Source organism: Ursus arctos, unplaced genomic scaffold (assembly GCF_023065955.2).
Source record: "Ursus arctos isolate Adak ecotype North America unplaced genomic scaffold, UrsArc2.0 scaffold_12, whole genome shotgun sequence".
NCBI lineage: Eukaryota > Metazoa > Chordata > Mammalia > Carnivora > Ursidae > Ursus > Ursus arctos.
In genome coordinates this window covers 52,634,457-52,655,407 of record NW_026622786.1, presented here as the reverse complement: position 1 = coordinate 52,655,407, position 20,951 = coordinate 52,634,457, and the positions used below count along the sequence as shown (strand labels likewise).

Below are 20,951 nucleotides of genomic sequence, written 5' to 3'. Positions count from 1 at the left end.
GAGGTTTAATGGCACGTAGGTAAAAGTGCCTGGACATAGACTGGGTTCTCAAATAATTATTAGTGATTCATAAGCTGTTGTATGAGCAAGGTAGGAATATCTGTCAGACTTAACAATTTAAAAATATATATATAATGTGGGATTCTGAGGCAATAGCAAGGTATTAAAAAATATGGTTAGCCCAGAACTTGGGAACTGTCACCATTTAGCCCCTATGGGCAGATGACTTCACCTCTCGGAGCTTCAATTTTACCATTTGTAATTTGGGGCGCCTCCCCGGGGATCCCGGTGTTAATTACTGATGCTCAGCAGTACCTGGCACTCCACCGCCGTCTTCTGAATGAAGGACGGGGACGGAAGCGTTCACCTGCACAGCTGCCTGGCGCTCGCGAGCTTCCTTGAGGGGCGCCTCACGGCAGCGTCCACGCCTCGGCCGCCCGCACCCGCGCGCTGGGCGCGAGCAGACGCCCCCCCCCCGCCCCGCGCCAGCCCCCGGCCGCAAGCTCCTCCCCCGGCGGCCGCGTCCACCCCGGCGACCGCCCGGCACCTGCAGACGCGCGGCGGCCGGGGAAGCGCGAGGCCACCCTCGGGCGGCGGCGGCGGCAGCGGGGGAGGGGCGCGGGCGCACAGATGGGAGCAACTGAGAAGGGCGGCAAGAAGAGCCGGAGGCTGTTTTCTTCTCTGCGGCCGTGGAAGGCGACCCGGCGGCTGTGGAGGACGCGCTCGGCTCCCAAGGCGGCGCAGGGTGAGTGTGGTCGCGGCCGGGGGACCTGTTACCGCGCGCGGCGGGCGCGGACCCGACTGCAGGGGTCCGCGGTGGCTCCCGCAGCCAGAGGCGGCATCTGGAGCCCACCTCTCGGCCCCGGGGACCTGAGGGCGGGGGCGGCGCGGCCTGGATGTCCAGCCTGGCCCGGGCGACCCTCCATCCTGACCCTCGGCCCCTGTGACAAGACCAGTCCCTCAAGCTCTCGCGCGGCTGCTCACCAAACTACGGGGGCCGGTCTCGGTGGCACTGTCCCCTTTCTCCTAATACCCCTTGGCCCCTTAAGCATCTCTCGTTGGGCCAGGTGGTTGCAGCTTGTTTTCTGCAAAAGCCCCTGTCTGTACGTTTGACTCTGGGCACAAGGAATTCAGGCTGCCTCCGGGACACAGTCTACTCAGGTTTGCGTCCCGCCCAACACCTGGCCGGTTGCCTGCAATGCAGTAGCCATTGGGGGGAATGAATCTGGACCCAAGTCTACCTTCAGGGTCTTCCCCATGTGGACCCATCCCCTTTCCAACCTGTTTGCGGTGATTCCCTGTTATCTCTTAAGGTCTAGTCACAATAAACTACTTCCCAAACACAGTACACCCTGTCCCTGCCATGGCCTTAACTCACGTTTATTCAACCACTGATTCACTCCATTCACTCCTTCCACAATTTGTATTGAGCTCTTCCCGTGTGCCAGGGCCTGGAGTGAACAAGATAGGCAAGGCCCAGCTCATGGCACTTCTTCTAGAGGGGGAAATAGACATTACACACATAAGACAGGTAAACATCCCTGTTACAGATTGTTGTGTGTGCTGGGAAGGAATCACAGTGTGCTGGGAGAGGAAAAAAGGCAGAGGCACCCTGGCTTACACGGCAGATGGGCAGGGAAGACTTCTCTGAGGCAATGTGGTTTAAAGCAAGACCGGAAGACTGAGTAGGAGTTACTCCAGCATGGAGTCTGGGGAGGGCATTCCTGCCAGAGACAGAAACAAGTGGAAAAGGCTCCCCGTGTGCCTGAGCTTAGCAAGGGGAAAGTGAGGGAGGCAGGGCCTGGATCAAGGTCCGGGTAGGACATGACGAGGGGGAGTTTGGATTTTATTTCTCAAGTGAGCTGGAAAGCTACTGAAGTGTTCTCAGCAAGGATGTGACATGATCTGCGAGCTCACTGCCTTGTGTGTATTTGCAATGGCCATGCTTTCGTCTCTTAGCTTACCCCTCCATCAGAGATGCACGAATGCCATTTCCTCGGTGAAGGCTTTCCTGGGGTTTCTGCCACCTGTAACCTCTTTTTCTGTAGGGCGTCTGTCACTGCTCATCTGGTATTATAGATTCCATGTGGGCAGGTTCTCATCTATTTCATCTTTGCATCCCCTACTAGGCTATGTCCAGGCTTGGTACTTTCTAGATACCTGTTTGCTAGAAAGAGAGAGAGAGAGAGAGAGAGCATGTGTGTGTGTGTGTGTGTGTGTGTGTGTGTGTTTCCTGTCTTGTCCTTTCCATCTGTTTCTATCATCTGAGGATTCTTTTTCTGAGAAGCTGACATGCCTTGATTTCTAAAATGGCCGACCTGATCCGGGGCAGAAGCTACACTGCACCAGGCAGGGCCCTGTCACCGATATAGTCCTCACCGACCACCCCCCCCAACCTCCGCCACAGGATTGTTTTGAAGATTAAATGAATTGATGAGTTAAATGAGTTAATAATTGTAAAGTGCTGTCACATAGTAAACATTCTAAAACTAAATTTGACCAAAAGCAAGAATGATCTTTTAAATATTTATTTATTGAGTTAGAAACAAGCTTTTCTATTGTTGGTAGTTAGACGAAGGCTTGGTATTGTCATCTCGCTGGCTTTCAAAGAATGTGTTATTACTTTTAGTCAATGAACAATTAAATTCCTTCCCCACTGCCGTTGAACTGTTGCTGAACCTTAGTAGGTCCGAAAGCTAACCACCCTCTTACTTTAGCTTGCCTGGGGAGTTGACTAGAAGGCTCACTGCAACAAGTATTCCTTGAGTGATAATTACATGCAGAATGTAATTCCAGGTATTGTGTGAATGTTTACAAAAGAGGACTAAGTAGATATTTCTACTGTAATAAAATGGGTTAGAATAAGTCTCTAGTTCTATAGTTTTTAAAGGAGTTCTCTATTCTGTATACAGTTGTCCTCTCTTCTCTTTTTCTGTCCTAGAGGTCACCCATGGTTTCTTGGAACCCACTGCCACACCACACCTCTTTCTTTTTATTTTTTAAGATTTTATTTATTTATTTGTCAGAGAGAGAGAGACAAGCAGGGGGAATAGCAGGCAGAGGGAGAAGCAGGCTCCTGCTGAGCAAGGAGCCCGAGGCAGGACTTGATCCCAGGACCCTGGGATCATGACCTGAACCAAAGACCCACGCTTAACCAACTGAGCCACCCAGGCATCCCCACACCTCTTTTTTCTTTTTTCTTTTCTTTTTTTTTTTTTATAAAGATTTTATTTTTTGACAGAGAGAGAGACAGCCAGCGAGAGAGGGAACACAAGCAGGGGGAGTGGGAGAGGAAGAAGCAGGCCCATAGCGGAGGAGCCTGATGTGGGGCTTGATCGCATAACACCAGGATCACGCCCTGAGCCGAAGGCAGATACCTAACGACTGTGCCACCCAGGCACCCCTCACACCTCTTTTTTCTTAAGTAGAGTCATGGTTGCTCACTATTTCTGTACTTCTTCTCTCGTACAACCTGGGAATAAGGCCATTACAATGTCTTATGTAAATGGTACCTTACAGTTTGTAGAATAGGTCAACTACAAGATCTTGTTTCAATCATGACAGCACCCTGGAAGGAAGGAGGGCAGATGGTGTTTATTTCTCCCATTTTATAGATGAGGAAGGTGAATTAAGAGACAGAGTAACTTGCAGGAGGTCATATGACTGGTGAGTGGCAGACTCAGGCCTGATTGCCCATACAGCATTCTTTCTGCCACATCTCCCTGCACAAAATAAACATGTTCCAAAATCTATACTCATGGAAAGAAGTAAAATTAATAAATATTATACAATGAAAGAAATCCATATCCCTATTTTGTTTTTCTTTTTAAAGGTGGCCTGATTTTCACATAATGATGGGACATCATCTTGTAAGTGATAGACACCAATTTGGGCATCTAGAATCATGTGCTTTGGTGCCAGACTCTGATTTGAATCTGCCTTTAGTAAGTGGCACAGTAATAAGCTGTGTGATCTTGGGCAAGGTGCTAAATCTTTTTAAAACTCAGTTATATGTCATATATAAAATAGAGATGATAATTCCTATGTCACAATGTTACCATGATGATTAAGTGAGTTAATGTATATAAAGTGCCTGGTACACAGTAGCTTACAAGGTGGTAGTTATTATTTTTTTAATATTAGTCCAGATAGTGTACCATATGATCACATCCCAACAGTGGTTAGTCCCAGGGCTGGAAGGCTCAGTAACCTATGGGAATTAAACATGGTTGGGAAGCTCCTTAGGGGCAGCTGTTCCTTCTGTACTAACCAGAAGGTTTTTCACATCATCCTTTTTGTTCCCACCTTTTTTTTTCCCACCAGGAGTCTGCAAGTAAGAAATAATTTAGCTTTTGGGGACTCTTGGCATCCTTTCAGCCTAACACTGTGTCCTGAATACAGCAGACGCTCAATAACTATGTTTGTAATGAAAAGATCCTTTAGGAAATCCTATCTATCTACCTATCTATCTATCTATCTATCTATCTAGAGCCAAAAGATATATATATTTCAGAATGTATCTGAAATTTACTATATGATCACTTGTGACTGTAGGTAGGATAAATACTTAGAAGGACAATTACTGGGTTAAAAGGAAATGCTTTTTTATTATTTATTTATTTTTAAAGATTTTATTTATTTATTCGACAGAGATAGAGACAGCCAGCGAGAGAGGGAACACAAGCAGGGGGAGTGGGAGAGGAAGAAGCAGGCTCATAGTGGATCCCGCAACGCCGGGATCACGCCCTGAGCCGAAGGCAGACGCTTAACCGCTGTGCCACCCAGGCGCCCCAGGAAATGCTTTTTTAATCTGGAAAAATAGCTGACCTCCATACATTTGTGCTAATCTAGTTCCTACCTGTCGTGTGTGCGATTCTTGATTCCTTACATCCTTGCCAATACTGAGTACTGTCAGACTTTGTAATGCTTGCCAATTTCATGGGTGTGAAATGGTACTGCATGGTTGTTTTATATTGACTTTCCTTAACGCATAATGAAGTGAAGATCTTTGTACATGAATATTGGCCATGTGTGGATAAGGCCTATGCATGTCTTTCCCCATTTTTTGTTTTAACTTGATGGTTTGTCTTTTTCTTATCCACTTACAGTTCTTTCAATACTCTGGATACTAATAATTTGTTGGCTTATATGTCCAAACAACTTTAAAAATATACCTGAGCATGTCAGCTCTTCCAAATGGGAATGTGAATAAGCTGAGCCCAGTGGAAATTAATGCCCTCAAAACTTCCAACCTTTCTAGATAACTATATTTTAGACAAATATCAAAGCTTTTAGGTTATGGAGAAGGGAGTGAACAGTTGGTGGAAGTATTTTGGAAGAAGTAGATCTTGAAACAACAGTAGAAACCTGGCCCCAAGTTTCTCCCACCAGAAATTACCTCCCCCAAATCCTGGTGGGCAACAAGCCCTTTCCCGAGCTGCAGTATTCCCTGGAAAGACAGAGATTGGAACTTGATCCAGTCTCCATCGGCAGATGGTGCTTTCCAGGACAAGTTACTTGGAGAGGAGGACAGGTGATCTGTGGTTTAATCTTTCACTGCCAGTTTCTAACCGTATACCCCTAAAAATAAATTACATTGAGTGGAAATAATGATTACTAATGAGGGATATTGAAAAGATCAAATGAGATCATAAATATGAAAGACCTTTGTATATACAAGGATATTTGCTAGGCTCTGTGAAGTGACCAACACTGTGCCAGAGTGGGAAGAACTCATCTTTAGGGCCTATTCCTTATTATTATTCCCATCTGTTCTGCGTACAGGTGCATGATTGTTAAACAGTAGTTCTCCAAGTGTGGTCTCCAGACTAGCAGCATCGACCTCTCCTGGAACTTGTTAGAAATGCAAAGTTTGGCCCCCACCTCAGAGCTACCAAATCAGAAACTCTGGAGTTAGGGTCCAGCAATCTGTCCTCAAAAGCCTTGCAGTAATTCTGTTGTATGCTAACGTTTGAGAACCACTGGCCTAGTGGGACGTGCAAAGGCTTTAAAGTCAGCAAATGTGGGTTCTAAAAGTTTAACTCTCTCATTTGCCAGCTTATGGCATGAGCAACTTACTAGGCCCCCTTGGGCTTACAAGCTCTCATCTATAAAAGGAAGATGGTATCACCTCCCTCACAATGTTGTTTTGAGAACAAAGTATCCTAGCTCTGCTACTTTTTAGCTGTGTATCCTTTGGCAAGTCACTTCTCCTTTCTGCCTCATTTTTCTCATCTAAAAAAGATGGAACGGCAAGAGTTATCTCATATGCACTGTTTACTCTGTGCCAGCCATTGTCCAAAACCTATGCATATTTTTATTTTATTCTGACAGTAACCTTGTTTTGCCATCTGTTTTACCAATGACAAAATTGAAGCACAGAGAGGTTAAGTAACATTTCCAAAGTTATACAACTGGTAAACTGGGATTCAAACCCAGGGAGGGTGCTGTGAAAGTCTTTGCTTTCAACAGAATGCTTGGCAAATAAGTTCTCAATAAACATCTGAAGATGATGATAAGAAGAGTGCCTGGCACAGAGTACGTACTCCATGTATCAGTTCCCTTCCCTTTGCCTTGTAGCGCGGCTTCATGGGAGCCTCTGCAGCTTTTCTTATACTCATGCTGCCCTGCTGTGTGGTGACCCGCCTCACAAAACTTCCTCCACCCCCAGGCAGCAATTTTTCTGTATTCATCTCCTTTATGGCCCCTCGGATGCTCTGAGCAAACCATACAGAAGCTCGGTGGGATGGAGGAAGATGAAGAGAAGCCACCCTGCTGTCACTACCTCAGCATGTTTTGGGAATAACCAGCTCAGCTAGAAGAGGGTCAAGGCCAGTCACTGAAAGGTCATTAGGTCTGCCTAATTTGGGACATAGCCTTCAAACCTCTTTTGCTCTCAAATTTCCAAGAGAATGTGAAAGCTCTTTTTTGCTCGGTTCTTCTTCAGTGTAAAATTTACAGCTGGGAAGTTGAACCCACAATATTAACAGCAGCATTTTTTCTTTCGTTTTTGTTTTACAAGGACAATACAAAGACTTATTCTTTTTCAGTTCAGGGTTTCACTCATTGTTCTTGAAAATTCTGTTTGGTTTTGCTCTCAAGATGGCCTCCTTTCTGGGCATGACTCACTGGTCTAGTGACTCAGAAGTGGCATCAAACAAGACAAGGACTGTGCAGAGCTATGAAAGGACTTGGTGGCCAGTGGAGCCTGTTTGAGCTTTCGCTAAACCCAGCTATTGACATAGGGCATCATTTCCCTTAATGGGTGTTTACAGAGGTCCTTGATACCAGTTTCTTTGAAGTGTGGGGTCTGTCGGAGACACTGCTTAATTTCGGAACACTCCAAGGCTTGAGCCCATTGTGGTCCCTTGACTGGGTGGGGCCTTGAGGTTTACTGTGGGGCAAGACAAGGCTTCCGAGAATCCACCTGACCCTGCTTGGAATGGCCCCAGAAGCAGAGGTCTAAGGCTTTTGTAAATATTGTAGCAGGAGGGAAAGAAAAGGCTCTTTTTTTTGAAGACGACTTCAGACTTCTTTCCACTTAATTAAAAACAACAACAGCCAGTCAATTAAGGATGAATAGAGATGAATAGATATGTGATAACACAAATATATCAAAACATGGTCAAAGATGTTCGCCGTGCAATGCTTCCAACTTTCTGTATGTGTGAAACTTTTCACAGTACAATGTTGGGTAAAATGTAGGTACCCCTAGAAATGACCACACTCTTGAAAACAATTGGCTTCCTTTTTAACATAAATGGCAGCCCATTTCCCACTTCCTCTCTCCTCCCAGACTTAGTCTTTTTTCCTGGGAAGCCTACTTGATTAAAGCTCACCTCCTGGAGTGAGGCTGGCAGGGGGGGGAGCTACTCCTAATGCCAAGGCCTGTACATTCTTTCTAATGTGTTAACTCTCACAGCAGCCCTACAAGCTAGTTATTATTTTCTGTAGAAGGTGCAGAGGGGTAAATTTGACCCAGGTCACAAGGTAGCAATATTAGTCTTAGAGCATTTATGGAGCCCTCACTTTATGTGTCAGGCTTTGTGCCATGTACTTTACATGTATTAACTCATTTGAGCCTCACCCAACCCTAGGAGGTAGGTTCCATTATTGTCTTCATCTTACAGATCAGGAAATATAGACATAGAGAGGTGTAGAACAGGGTCCCAGATTACTTTAGGGGCCAGGACATAGCAGAGCCCATACTTGAATCATCTCTCCTACTATATGGCCCCTGCCCTACTATTCAAACCTAGGCCTTGGCATTCCTCCAGCTAATCTGTAAATCAGCATCCCTTGTAGGAACCTCTTGCCCTGAAGCCACAGACTTCTTGAAGACAGAATGCTTACTTCAGCGCTGTGTCATTCTTGGAGTCCAGAGCCGTGCCTGGCACAATGAATATTTATTGAATGAAAGAGTGCACAAATGGTGGCTTCTTACCACCTACTTCTTCTCTGCGCTCTCTACACCCAAAGGTGCTCCTAACTGGGCACATTTTGGCCGTCCTGGACTTGCTCCTTGGAGATGGAGATGCCTGTTTCTTTGATGTGGTCTATGAACCAACATGGTGGTGCATTTGGTGGCCAGCAAGGAGTTCCAACAAAGGCAGATTTTTCTCACCAGTCTTAAGTTGTCAAAGAGAAGCATAAAGGTATTACCCACTGGCAAGGAAAGATGGGAACAAAAAACAAATACTTGAAATTTCCCAAAACTTTCAGGGAGTCTTTGAATTGTGGAAGCTAGAAATCAACTCTAGGACCCATAGTGGCCACGGCAAGCTTTTGCTCTACAGCTATATTTGACTCTTGGGCATAGTAATGACCAGGTGAACACTAGCTATTAGTTCTCGTAAATGTGCCCAAGTATGTTGATAATTATACCTTACATTTATATAGGGCTTAGTTTGCCAAGTACCACATCTATTCTCCCTTTTGATCTTCTGAAAGGCCTGACACATACACAGGGCAGATATGATTAACCCCACTTTATAGATGAGGGAACTGGTGCCAGAGAGGTTGTCACCTACCCTACACTACTTAGTTAATAGTGATAGAGATAGGTCTTCGACCCTCTTATCTCAACTCCTACTCCAGCAGATTTTCCATGTCAGTTTTGCATTTAACCCAGCAATTTCTGGGGATGAGAGCCACAGGTAGGTGTATTTTGTGTTGTTGCTCTTCTTACAACTTAGTGAGGTCCTGAATTGGGTCAGTTAATCTTTTTGGATATCAGTTTACCCACATATAATGGGGAATAAACACCCCCCATCACCTAGAGTGCACCTAGAGCAGAGGAGGTCGCGAGGAGTCAGCACTTAAAAAAAACAACATCTGAGTGAAGATATTTGGAAGGGACTATGATGACCCTGACCCATTTTTCATAAAATAAATTAAATGTCACTTCCTCTGGCCACCCTGTCTAAAATGGCACATCTGTTACTTCATTCCCATGCTTCATTTTTCCTCGTGGCATGTATTGCCATTTACTATATGTTTACATTTGATTGTTTATTGTCTGTATGAATACTCTCACCAAAATGTAATAGCCACAAAACCAGGATGCGGTCTGTTTTCTGCACTCTGAATCCCTAACAGATGGAATTCTACCTGGCATAAATAAACATTTGCTCAATGAAGGAATGAAGGAATGAATCTGAGCTATGTAGTGATTGAAAGTAAGCTGGAATTGGATGATTGAAAGATTTGCTTGAATTTTCCTTGCCCTCTAAGAGAGGGCTCTCGTGGTCTGGCTTCCTTGTGCCCATTTCCGGCTCAGCCTTGAGAATTAACTTATGCCTGGATGAAATGGGTTCAATAATCCGTGTCCATGCAGCAGACATGGGTCACTATATGCCTCTGTGTTGTAACAGCCTGTGAGCAGCTTGAGGAGTGGGACTGGTCCTCTTCGCTGTTGTATCCCCACTACTTAGCATGGAGCCTGGGCCACAGAGAGGTAAAAGAAATATTTATTGAATGGATGAATATGAAAAAGAAAACAAAGCACAGATCTCTTAATTCCCTCCAAAATTAAGGTCTCCATTTGAGAATAAGCTTGGCACATGGCACAGACATTCCCCTTTCAACCTGAACCAAGTCTCTACAGAGACGAGGAGGTACTAAACAGTTGGTTCCCTAATCTAAGAAAAGGAAAGGCAAGCCTAGACTCCAGATCCAGTTCCATGCCATGTTTTGGGATTTGTGTTTACGTCGGCCTTCATCCCCATCCTTTCTGCTCCAGCATAAGCAAAATTATCACCCCGCACACTGACTTGCATGCAATTATCAGAGCTCGGGTGCTCCTCCGTTGAGGGACTTCGCCCCTGAGACCGCTGACTTTCTGTGAATGACAAATCAAAAGTCAGGTTTGCAGAATCAGCCGGACTTTCCTGCTCATTTGCAGCAGAGGGAGGAAAGGGAGAATGAAAGATTCTGAAAATAAAGGTAAGGAGCCAACTGCAGAGGGGAGGCTAAAAGATGCTAGGGATGAAATGTCACTCCACAGATATGGTTAGTTTGAATTAATGGCTGATTTTAAATTACTGTGTATATATATATTTAAAATTCTAGTTATGTAATAAACATGACTCTTTTTTTTAATGACTAGCTTCTGGTTTCCAAACATTGTGTCATTCAATTTTCCATATCTGTGCTACCAAATAGAACAATATTTTTGTATTCTTCCTTTAGTGTTGGCAGAATAACACATATTTCCATTTCACAGATATTCTTATAAGAGCTCCCAGGATTTTGATAATTTTATTTTGGGAGAGTTCACGATAGTTAATTAATACATAGGTTTTCAGTGCATTATTACAATTAGAATATCTGAAATACTTCGGACTTTTACAGTTTGGGTTCACAAGAAAAATGTTGAGGGAGAATTCCTTAATGAATGTTAATCCTTCCAGGAGGACCCAATGGAGAGCCATCACTGACCTTCAGAACTGTTTATCTTGCAGAGATGTTCGCATGCAAACTACCTTCACCCCTCCAGCCTCCAGACCCTCGATCCCTGGTACATTATCACCACCCCCCACCCCATTACTCGATTTCTGTTTGAGGCAAGGGGGAAGAGAAAAATGGATTTAAATGAAAACTCAGGAAAGCACAGGGCTCACTAAAATGAGCCAACCAAATTCTTAGTTCAGCAACAGGGATTCTGAAGGATTCTGGTGTTTTAAATTCCGAGGCTCCTTAAATTTTCTGCCGCAGTTGGGGGAGGAGCGATAGACCCCAAGGTTTCAGGAGGCTACACGTGTTCCCCGACCCTGTTACCGGAAGGAGCCCTTCCTGCTGGGTTGCTCTTGCTCCTGGTCGGAGTGGCGGCGGAAGGCGCATAGGGACCAGGCTCCCGGGGAAGCCCCCCTACCCGCCTCCAGGATTGCTCCAGGGCAGCCGCCGCAGCAGAAGACGCCATCTCCGCGCCGCCGTGCCCAGTCCCCTGCTTCCCGAGCGCTAATTTTAGGGTTTGCCCTCCCCCTTTACCCCTCGGGCTTTCTCTGTTCTCGCACCCGTGCCGCTGCGCAGCAGTTTGCACCCCACCCTTTCCTCCCTGTGAGCTCTGCGTTAAGGAAGCCCCAGCGCTTTGCCCTTGGACACCGGGGCTGGGGGGCGCAGGTGGAGGCTGGCACGCAGTGCCCCGGGTAGGTTAATTTGCGCCCACCGAGCCTCTCCCCCACCGAGTTAAGTTGTTTGGGTGACCGGGGAGACGACACAGGCCCCAAGCTTTTTCCTCCCTGTCCGCCCTGGGGCCCCCAGGCTTGGCCTTCCCCAGACCAGTACCCAGCCACTCTCGGGCTTGTTATAAGATTCTCACCTTGTGATGGTCAGTGATGTTTATTCCACATTAAAAAAGGAAAACCACCCTCCCCTGACCAGACAACAACAACAACAACAACAACAACAACAACAAAACACCCAAAAAACCAAAACACAAAAATCAAAACCCCAAAGCCACAAACAGCCTGATGCCAGTGAGGAGGCTGGTATTTTAATCTACTAAACTGTTTGTAATGAAGTCTCCCAAACAATGCCACTTTCTGTAAGTGAGGCTTTAAAAGGGGCAGGGGTAGTTGGTATTGGTAGTATTAACATCTAATAGGCTCTGAAGCATTCACATCCACGTATTGATCTGTGTGGTTTTGATGTTTAAATTTTAATTAAGCAGCCTTAGGTGGGGGGGAAAGAGCTTTGTATGCATGGGCCTGGCAAGTCGAAAGAGGGCCTCTCCACTGCTAAGCCAGCCTCTGGTGAACAATTAAAGCCCGTGCCTGTGTAATCCAAAGTATTTAAACGAAGTTGAGAGTGTTGGCTTTCCCCCTGTTGTTTTCAGTGGCCAGAGAAAGGGTTTTTGGAAAGAAAAAAAAAAAAATTGCTTATGTGCCATGTCATGCTAGGCCAAGCTCCTGTTTTAGAAAAAGCTAGGACTGCCTCCATGGGAGGCTCAGGATGAGGCTAATATTCACTCTTGTTTGGAACGTCAAAACTCAGTTTCTCAGTGTGTCAGCGTGTTTTAAGCTTCAAATCCCTAGCTGCTTTTCGAGGGGAGCTGGTATTTAGAATTTTTGTTTCACTTTGCTTTGGAAAGAGCCTTTGGTTGGGAGTCAGGTTAGGTTCTGGCTCGTTTCACCTAATTTATTAGTGACTAAGGACAAGACCCTTTATTCCTTTGGATCTTAGTTTACTTATTTGTTTTTTTGTTTTTGTTTTTGTTTTTTTAATTTTTTTTAAGATTTTTTATTTATTCGACAGAGATAGAGACAGCCAGCGAGAGAGGGAACACAAGCAGGGGGAGTGGGAGAGGAAGAAGCAGGCTCCTAGCGGAAGAGCCTGATGTGGGGCTCGATCCCAGAATGCTGGGATCACGCCCTGAGCCGAAGGCAGACGCTTAACCGCTGTGCCACCCAGGCGCCCCTAGTTTACTTATTTGTAAAATGAAGAGATGTTAGACTAGATCACTGCCCTGCAGACTGTGGGTGGTAAGAAAGTAATGTGGTGAGTCTTGAGCAACGTTCTAGAAAGATGACATAGAATCAAAAATGCCAGACACCACTGCACCTGGTAAGGGTAAACATTGTTTACTGAAACTTCCGCTTTGAGTATTTATGCTTGTTTATGCCTGTAGGTATAGGCTGTCTTGATGTCAGATCTGTTTCTTACTGTGAACCCCAGTCAGGAGTTTGAGAAACACTGAAATACAGCACGGCTTCCTAATTTGGTTTTCACGGAGTCTGTGAAGTGCAGTTTTATATGCATGTCCATTTTGTTTATGTATGAGGAGAACATCAAGAGTTTTTCTTGGATTTTCAGAAAGGTCTAAGATCCCCAAAATGTTCTGAATGGTTGTTTTTCTAAGGTCTCCCAAGACCCTTCCAAGCTGATTTATTAGTGATCAAAGAATCTTTTCAGGGCCAGGAGATGTATATGTGTTGACAGAGAGTAGCTTAGTATACAATGGGAGGTGGTGTGTGTGTGTGTGTGTGTGTGTGTGTGTTTAACCTGTGCCCAGTACTGAAGAGAAGGTGTGACCATGGTAACCAGACCATGAGAGCTATTTGTAGGTTCCAGAGTACCAGTTGGTGACCTGAATATGAAACATAAATATCTAAAAATTTGATTCTTTATGCTGAAAACTACCACAGAAAAACTGTTAAAATGTTGTAAATTGTCCGGAAGTCAACTCTCCTTGCAAAGACTGAAAATGAGAATCAGATAAAATATGAGGAGGTTGACAGGGGCAAATAAATCATCAGGATATTGGTAGGCAGAAACCGAATTTTTATAAGCTACCATCACATGACTAATGTTAGTAAATGTTGAGTTGTGGTTTAACAAATGCCTTTCTTTTTCTTCCTTCTGGTACCTCTTGTCTTAACAGTTCAGTGAAGATTTTATTTATTTTTGATTTTTAATTTTTAAAGATTTTATTTATTTATTAGAGAGAGAGAGAGACAGCACAAGCAGGGGGAGGGGCAGAGGGAGAGGAAGAGGGAGAAGCAAGCTCCCGCTGAGCAGGGAGCCTGTCCTGGGGCTCCACTCAACTCCGGGCTTGATCCCAGGACCCTGGGATCATGACCTGACACCAAGGCAGACGTTTAACTGACTGAGCCACCCAGGCACCCCTCAGCGAAGCTTTTAAATACAAAAGCTTTTAAATACAAAATGCTTTGCGAGCCAGAAAAAAAAATTATATACGAGGCAACTAAGAAGAAAATCATTGAATGAATGAATAAATAAGTAGATATTGGCAAACATGACAGCTAATTATTATAATAATAACCATAACTTCTATTTAATGAGCAACTAGTATGTGAAAAGCTCTCTGTGAGGTGCTGTATTGTCACAACATTGTAGGGTAGGGGGTATTGTGCATATAAAGAAAAGACTTTTGTTTAGGTACACATGGCTAGTCAGTAGCAGAGTCAGGATTCAAACCCACGTCATTTTACCTCCAAAACTATTCACATGGTAGGCAAGGGTTTGAGAATAAGTAGCATGGTGAAATTGCATAGTTATTAATAAAATTTTCAACATCATTTATTATTAGAAATGATTTACTTAGTGTAAAAAGGGAAATGAGAACCATAGAAATGATGGCTTTTGACTAATTCTCTGGATTGTATTTGGAAAATAGGCGTTCCAACTCAACTTAAAATTTTCCTTTTATTTAGAAAGTTTTCTGAGTATTTTGTGCAGCAAGGTTTTAAAAGCAGTGATATGGGGGTGCCTGGGTGGCACAGCGGTTAAGCATCTGCCTTCAGCTCAGGGTGTGATCCCGGCGTTACGGGATCGAGCCCCACATCAGGCTCCTCCGCTATGAGCCTGCTTCTTCCTCTCACAGTCCGCCTGCTTGTGTTCCCTCTCTCGCTGGCTGTCTCTATCTCTGTCGAATAAATAAAATCTTTAAAAAAAAAAAAAGCAGTGATATGAAAGAATTGGAGTGGAGAATTTGAAAATTTGGTTGGAAATTTTTTTCCTACTAGAGTGTAGGGCAAAAAGTTCTCTTTTAAACGTTGTTATTTTTCTATATCTCTGAAAAACAAGCATGGCCTTTTTTGAACACATGGAGGTTATATATAACATTTTAATATGGTAAAACTAGGTGTGGAACATTGTCTATGTCAGCAGTTCTCGAAAGAATTTCATTTTTCACTGAAAGTTATTACAAAATCTGATTGGGGGTTTGAATATGGACAGATCCAGGCTTTTAGGTAATAAATATTAAAAAGATTATGGTGTACATCCCCCAATCTATAACCCAAATACAGTAAGTAGAAGGAAATTAAAAGATTTTGTGATTTTTCTTAACCACTATGACTGTGTTGATACTTTTAGAGAAGACGCAAATTCTTTCAAGGATTTTTGTCATTTGCTGCTTGTGACTGGGTAGGTTGGAGAAATGATATGTTGACTGGGGTGATCTGTAAATGGCTGACTGATTTCTCAGTTTTCAGGGCTAGCATGTGATAAAACTGGGTTTTTAGTCTGGCCTATTCCAGTGGTTCTCAAATGGGCAAGGTACTGCTTTTGGGCTGGGGGAGGGGGGCCACTGGAAGTATGTAAAGGGCTCTAGAAGCATTCACTGGGCAGGAACCAGAAATGCTGTAGATACCCTGCAATGTTCTGGACTGTTACATTCAGTGACAAATTATCTCGTGTCCAGTGCAACTTTCAAATGTTTTGCTGAAGAGGTAAGTGAAAACCCTCTATACTTTTCTGAGCCTAGAACATAGATTGGTTTTACACTGAAATATATATAGACTGAAATTTCCAGGATTAAAAATGCTGTGCAAATTGAGGAGAGATCATACTTAATTTTGTTCAAAAAAACCACTTACCCAAAGCAACGGTGCTTGAATTTGAGAAACCAATAAAACACACCTGTCTCATTCACTCTACATAGAGGTACATGTACCTGACTACTTTATTACGTTCTCTAATATAGTATTGCTTGAGCGTTTGCATATTGCGTATTTTTAATATGACTTTTTTTTACTTCTTTTACATTATAGTTGGTATATTATATGTATTTTTGTTTAATTTTGTGTGAAGTAGGCCATTTTACCTTTCAGTTTCATTTTGAGATACTAAACAGGGAAATACAAAGTATTTTTACATTATATATGTTTGTGATACTCAGAGTATACAAAATGACCTCCTTAATGATTTTTAAAGAATTTGAGCCAACATTACAACTTTTGGAGATTGTATACTCAATTCTATATTTCAGGTTCATTTAAAAAATTAGAACGATTTACAAACAATGAAATTGAGCTGAGCATAAACTGCCCTCTTTCAGGCAGAAATACTTGGATATAGGTGTTACAAATCTTCTAAAAAATGATGTCACTGGTAATTGATTTTTATTTATGCCACTGTAACTGGCAACTTGAAATTTCACTTTCTAATTGCTTGTTGTTAAGATATATAGAAATATAGCTGATTTTTATTTGCCGACCTTATTTCAGGGGCGTTGCCTAATTCACTTATTAATTTTAATAGTTTTAGATTTTTATAGGTGGTTAGATTTCTGTGAATAATGACAGCTTTATTTCTTCCTTTCCAATCCTTAGACTTTTTATCTCTTGCATTATTGCAGTAGCTAGGATCTCTCTCACAATGTTGACTGGAAGTCGTGATGGTGAGTATCCTTATCTTGTTCCTTATCTCAAAGGAAAAGCTATCAGTCTTTGACCATTAAGTACAATATTTGATGTAGGATTTACATAGGTGCTTTTAAAAATCAGATTAAGAAAGTTACCTTCTATTCTTAGTGTGCTGATAAGTTTTTATCATGAATTTTATCAAAAGTTTTTTTGGATCATGATATCATGATTGTACTGTTTTATTTTGTTAATATAAATTACCTTGATTTTTTTTTCAGTGTTAACTTTGCTCAACTTAGTTGTGATATGTTATCCTTTGTATATGTTACTAGATTTGATTTGCTAATATTTTGTTGAGGAATATTTTTGTTCACAAGAGAGATTAACCTATAATTTTCTATTGCTGTGGTCCCCTTGCTAGGTTTGCACATCAGGGTTTTGCTGACCTTATAAAACAAGTTAGGAGATATTTCCTCTTTATTCTGTTCTTTGGAATGGTTTTGTAAGATTGGAATTATTCTTTAAATGTCTGGAAGATTTACTGGTGAAACCGTTTGGGCCTGGAAATTTTGTTGTAGGAAGGTTTTAAAAGGTGGATTCATTTATTTTATTAGGTACAGGTTTATTCAGATTTTCTATTTCTTTTGGTGTTAGTAAGTTGTGTTTTCTAGGAATTTATCCATTTTATCTGAATTTTCAAATTATTACTAAAAGGTTTTCTTTTTATCCTTTTAAGATCTTAATATTTGTAGGTTGTATGGTCTTGTCCCCATTTTTTTTGTTAATATCGATATTTCTTTCTATTTTTTATACTGGTAATTCTCATTTTTTTGATGCATATTGCCAAAGTTTTATGAATTTTATTAATCTTTGCAATGAGCTAATAGTTTTGATTTGGTTGTTTTTTATATTATAAATTTGTTTTCTATCTCGTGAGTTCTTCTATCATTATTATTTACTTTACATTCTTTGATTCCAGTTTTCTGAAATTTTTTCTAGTTTCTTAAAATAGAAGCTTATATCTCTGATTATCAGTTTTCTTCCAAAAATTATTTTCATTTAAGGGTATCAGTTTTCCTCTAAGCATAGCTTTAGCTGCATCTTGTTCGTTTTGTTATGTCATATTTTTATTGTCATTTGTGTTCAAACTATTTTATAATTTCCATTGTGATTTTTTTTTTTTGGACACATAGGGTCATGTAGAAAAGTACTTCTTTTTAAAAAAATGTATTTATTTTCATTCCAGTTAGTTAACATACAGCGTTACCTTAGTTTCAAGAGTATAATATAGTGCTTCAGCAGTTCCATACATCACCTGGTGCTCATCACAAGTGCCCACCTTACTCCCTACCACCTATTTCACCCATGCCCCACCCACCTAGAAATGTACTTCTTCATTACTAAGCAGTTGGGAGTTTCTAGTTTTTTGGGTTTTTTCCCCCTGCTGTTTGTTTCTACCTTACTTTTTCTGTGGTCAGAGAACATACTTTGGATGATTTAGTTCTTTTAAATTTGTTGCAACTTGCTTTGAGGTCCTGCATATTGTCAGTTTTTATGTATGTATCTTACGTGTCTATTTTTTTTTTTTTTTGAGACTGATTGGGCCTTTATTTTTATGTATTTATTTTTTTTAAGTACGTCCCACACCCAATGTGGGGCTTGAACTCACAACCCTGAGATCAAGAGTTCCATGCTCTACCAACTGAGCCAGCCAGATGCCTGCCCCTTACATGTCTACTTTAAAAGAATGTGCATACTGAGGTCATTTGGTTCCATGTTCTATATATGTCAATTATATCACTTTTTAAAATCTTGTAGCACAGATCTTATATATCCTTACTGTCCCAGTATGATTTTGGATTTGCCTCTTTCTCTTTTTATATTTGCTAACTTTTGCTTTATTTCACTTTGAGGCTATGATTTTAGGTGCATACCATATACATTTAGAATCGTTATGTCTTTATTGTGAAATGTCTCTCATATCTAGTAATGCTTCCTATCTTAAAGTCTGCCTTTCTAGTATTAATGGAGCCATGCCAGCTTTCTTTGGGCTAATACAATACATGGTATATCTTTTTCCATCTTTGTACTTCAAATTAATTTTGCTTTTATGTTTAATCTGTATCCTTTGCAAGTAGCATGTAAAAGAATTTTAAAAAATCCAGTCTAACAGTTTAGTCTTTAGTTCAAGTATGTAAAGCATTTGATGTAATTATTGATATATTAAGGTCTACAGCTACCATGTTACTATTTGTTTCCTATTTGTGTTCCACCTGTTCTATGTACCATTTTTTTTTCTTCTTTGGTTTTTTTTTTTGGATTAATCAAGCATTATTTTTAACTTTCCCTTTTTCCTCTTGACTAGCATGTTACACATTTGTTTCCATTTTACTTTTTGGGTGTATGTGATTGATCCAATGCTACTTTTAATTAATCACATTCCAGACAAAGTTAGGCTCTGAGAATATGTTAATTCTATTTACCCTGCCTTCCCTTTGCAATTCCCCCTCCCCTTCTCCCTTTTGTGTCATTATAATTCATTTTAATTATATATTTAATTCCCCATGAGACACTGATATTATTGTTTTTTTACAATCAATCTCCACTTAGATTTACTCACATATTTCCCCTAGCCATTGCTTTTCATTACTTCCATGCGTTCCTTCTGGGATCTTTTCCTACTGCATAAAAAACAAAATGACAACAACAACAACAGCAAAAGAACTTCTTTTAGTATTTCTTGTAATGCATATCTGGTATAAAAGAAATTCTTAGTATTTTGGTATGGAAATGATTAGTTTTGCCTTTGTTTTTGAAGATAATTTCATTGGATTTATAGAATTCTGGGGAAGAAGATCCCCTCCCTCACCCCCAGCACTTTAAGGATGCCATTCCATTGTTGCTGGCTTTCTTCCTTTCTTGGAACGTTGGCTCTTAGTTTTATTGTTGCTGTTTGATGTTGCATCTTTTTTCTTTGGCAATTTTTAATGACTTTTCTTGGGGCGCCTAGGTGGCTCACTCAGTTAAGCATCTGCCATCCACTCAAGTCATGATCCCAGGGTGCTGGGATCAAGCCCATGTGGGGTTCCCTGCTCAGTGGGGAGTCTGCTTCTCCCCCTGCCCATGCTCACTCCCTCGCTCTCTCTCAAATAAATAAAATAAAAAAAAAAAAAGACTTTTCTTTATATATTTGGTTTTTAGCAGTTTTTCTACGTGTGATTTTCCTTGTGTTTATCCTGCTTGGGGCTTTCAGACCTTCTTAAATCTGTATAACTTAATGTTTTTTGTAGTTCTCATAATTCTTTGCCATTATTTTTTCAAATATTGTTTTTGCTTTGTTCTCTTCTCTCTTTTTGGGATTCTAATTACTTTTATGTTAGAATTTTTTCTCTGTTCCATGCATGTCCGATTTTATTATCTATATTCTTAGTCTTCATTTCTCTTTTCCATTTTGATTATATTTTGCTATCTTAGGGCTTACTAGCTCTTTGCTGTGTCTAATTTATCATTACACAATCTGTTAACTTATTTTGTATTCAGCTTTCAAATTTTTATTAGATTATTTTAAATAATAGATTCTCCAAAAATAAAGAGAAAAACCCAGGGATGCCTGGGTGGCTCAGTTGGTTGAGTGACCGGCTTTTGGTTGTGATCTCAGGGTCATGGGATCGAGCCCCGTGTTGGGCTCCGTGCTTTAGCATGGAATCTGCTTGGGACTCTCTCTTCCTCTAACTCTGCCCCTCCCCCCTGCTCTCTCTCTCTCTCAAATAAGTAAATAAATCTTTAAAACAATATATTTTCCATTTTACCTATTTCTTCAAATATATTAATCACAGTCATTTTAAAGACCATACTTGTTAATTCCTATGTATGGATTGTTTGTGAATCTGTTTATATTTTCTGTTTTTTCTCCTTGGTTCTCTTCATATGCCTGGCAGTTTTTATTAAATGTCCAATATCGTGTATGAAGATGCTCTGGATGATGTCATCTCCTTTATGAGAGTATTTACCCTATTCTTTGCCCACAGTAGAAAGGAGATAACCTCAATCTAATCAGGCTCTCAGTCTAATTAAGTGTGTTTTGTAGACGTCTAAGATTTGTCTGTTTCTGGGTTTTCCCAATCCTAGGTTTCCAGGAGTACTGACTGAGAGCCTTAGATGTTTCCCTCAGCAGGTCCTAAACCTCAAATTTTTGTCTTCCTAATACTGTGAGTCCACAGAATACTCTGAAAAAATGCTCGTTCTGCCTTTCATCTCCTTGGCTTCTGAGCCTCTTACCCTGTGCAGTTCACTTAGCCATACTTCAAGGAGAAAGCTCAGGTCAGGTTCACTTCTTTGAGCCTC

General features: G+C 41.6%; 1 protein-coding gene across 1 annotated transcript in view; it reads left to right on the top strand.

The window, feature by feature from the left end:
• The first annotated feature begins 640 nt into the window (after positions 1-640).
• Positions 641-20,951, top strand: part of DNAJC6 (DnaJ heat shock protein family (Hsp40) member C6) — a 146,009-nt gene continuing 125,698 nt past the window's right edge. The window contains exon 1 of the mRNA XM_026497900.4: positions 641-745. The gene's annotated coding sequence lies outside the window, so the exon portion shown is untranslated. The remainder of the gene's footprint in view (positions 746-20,951) is intronic.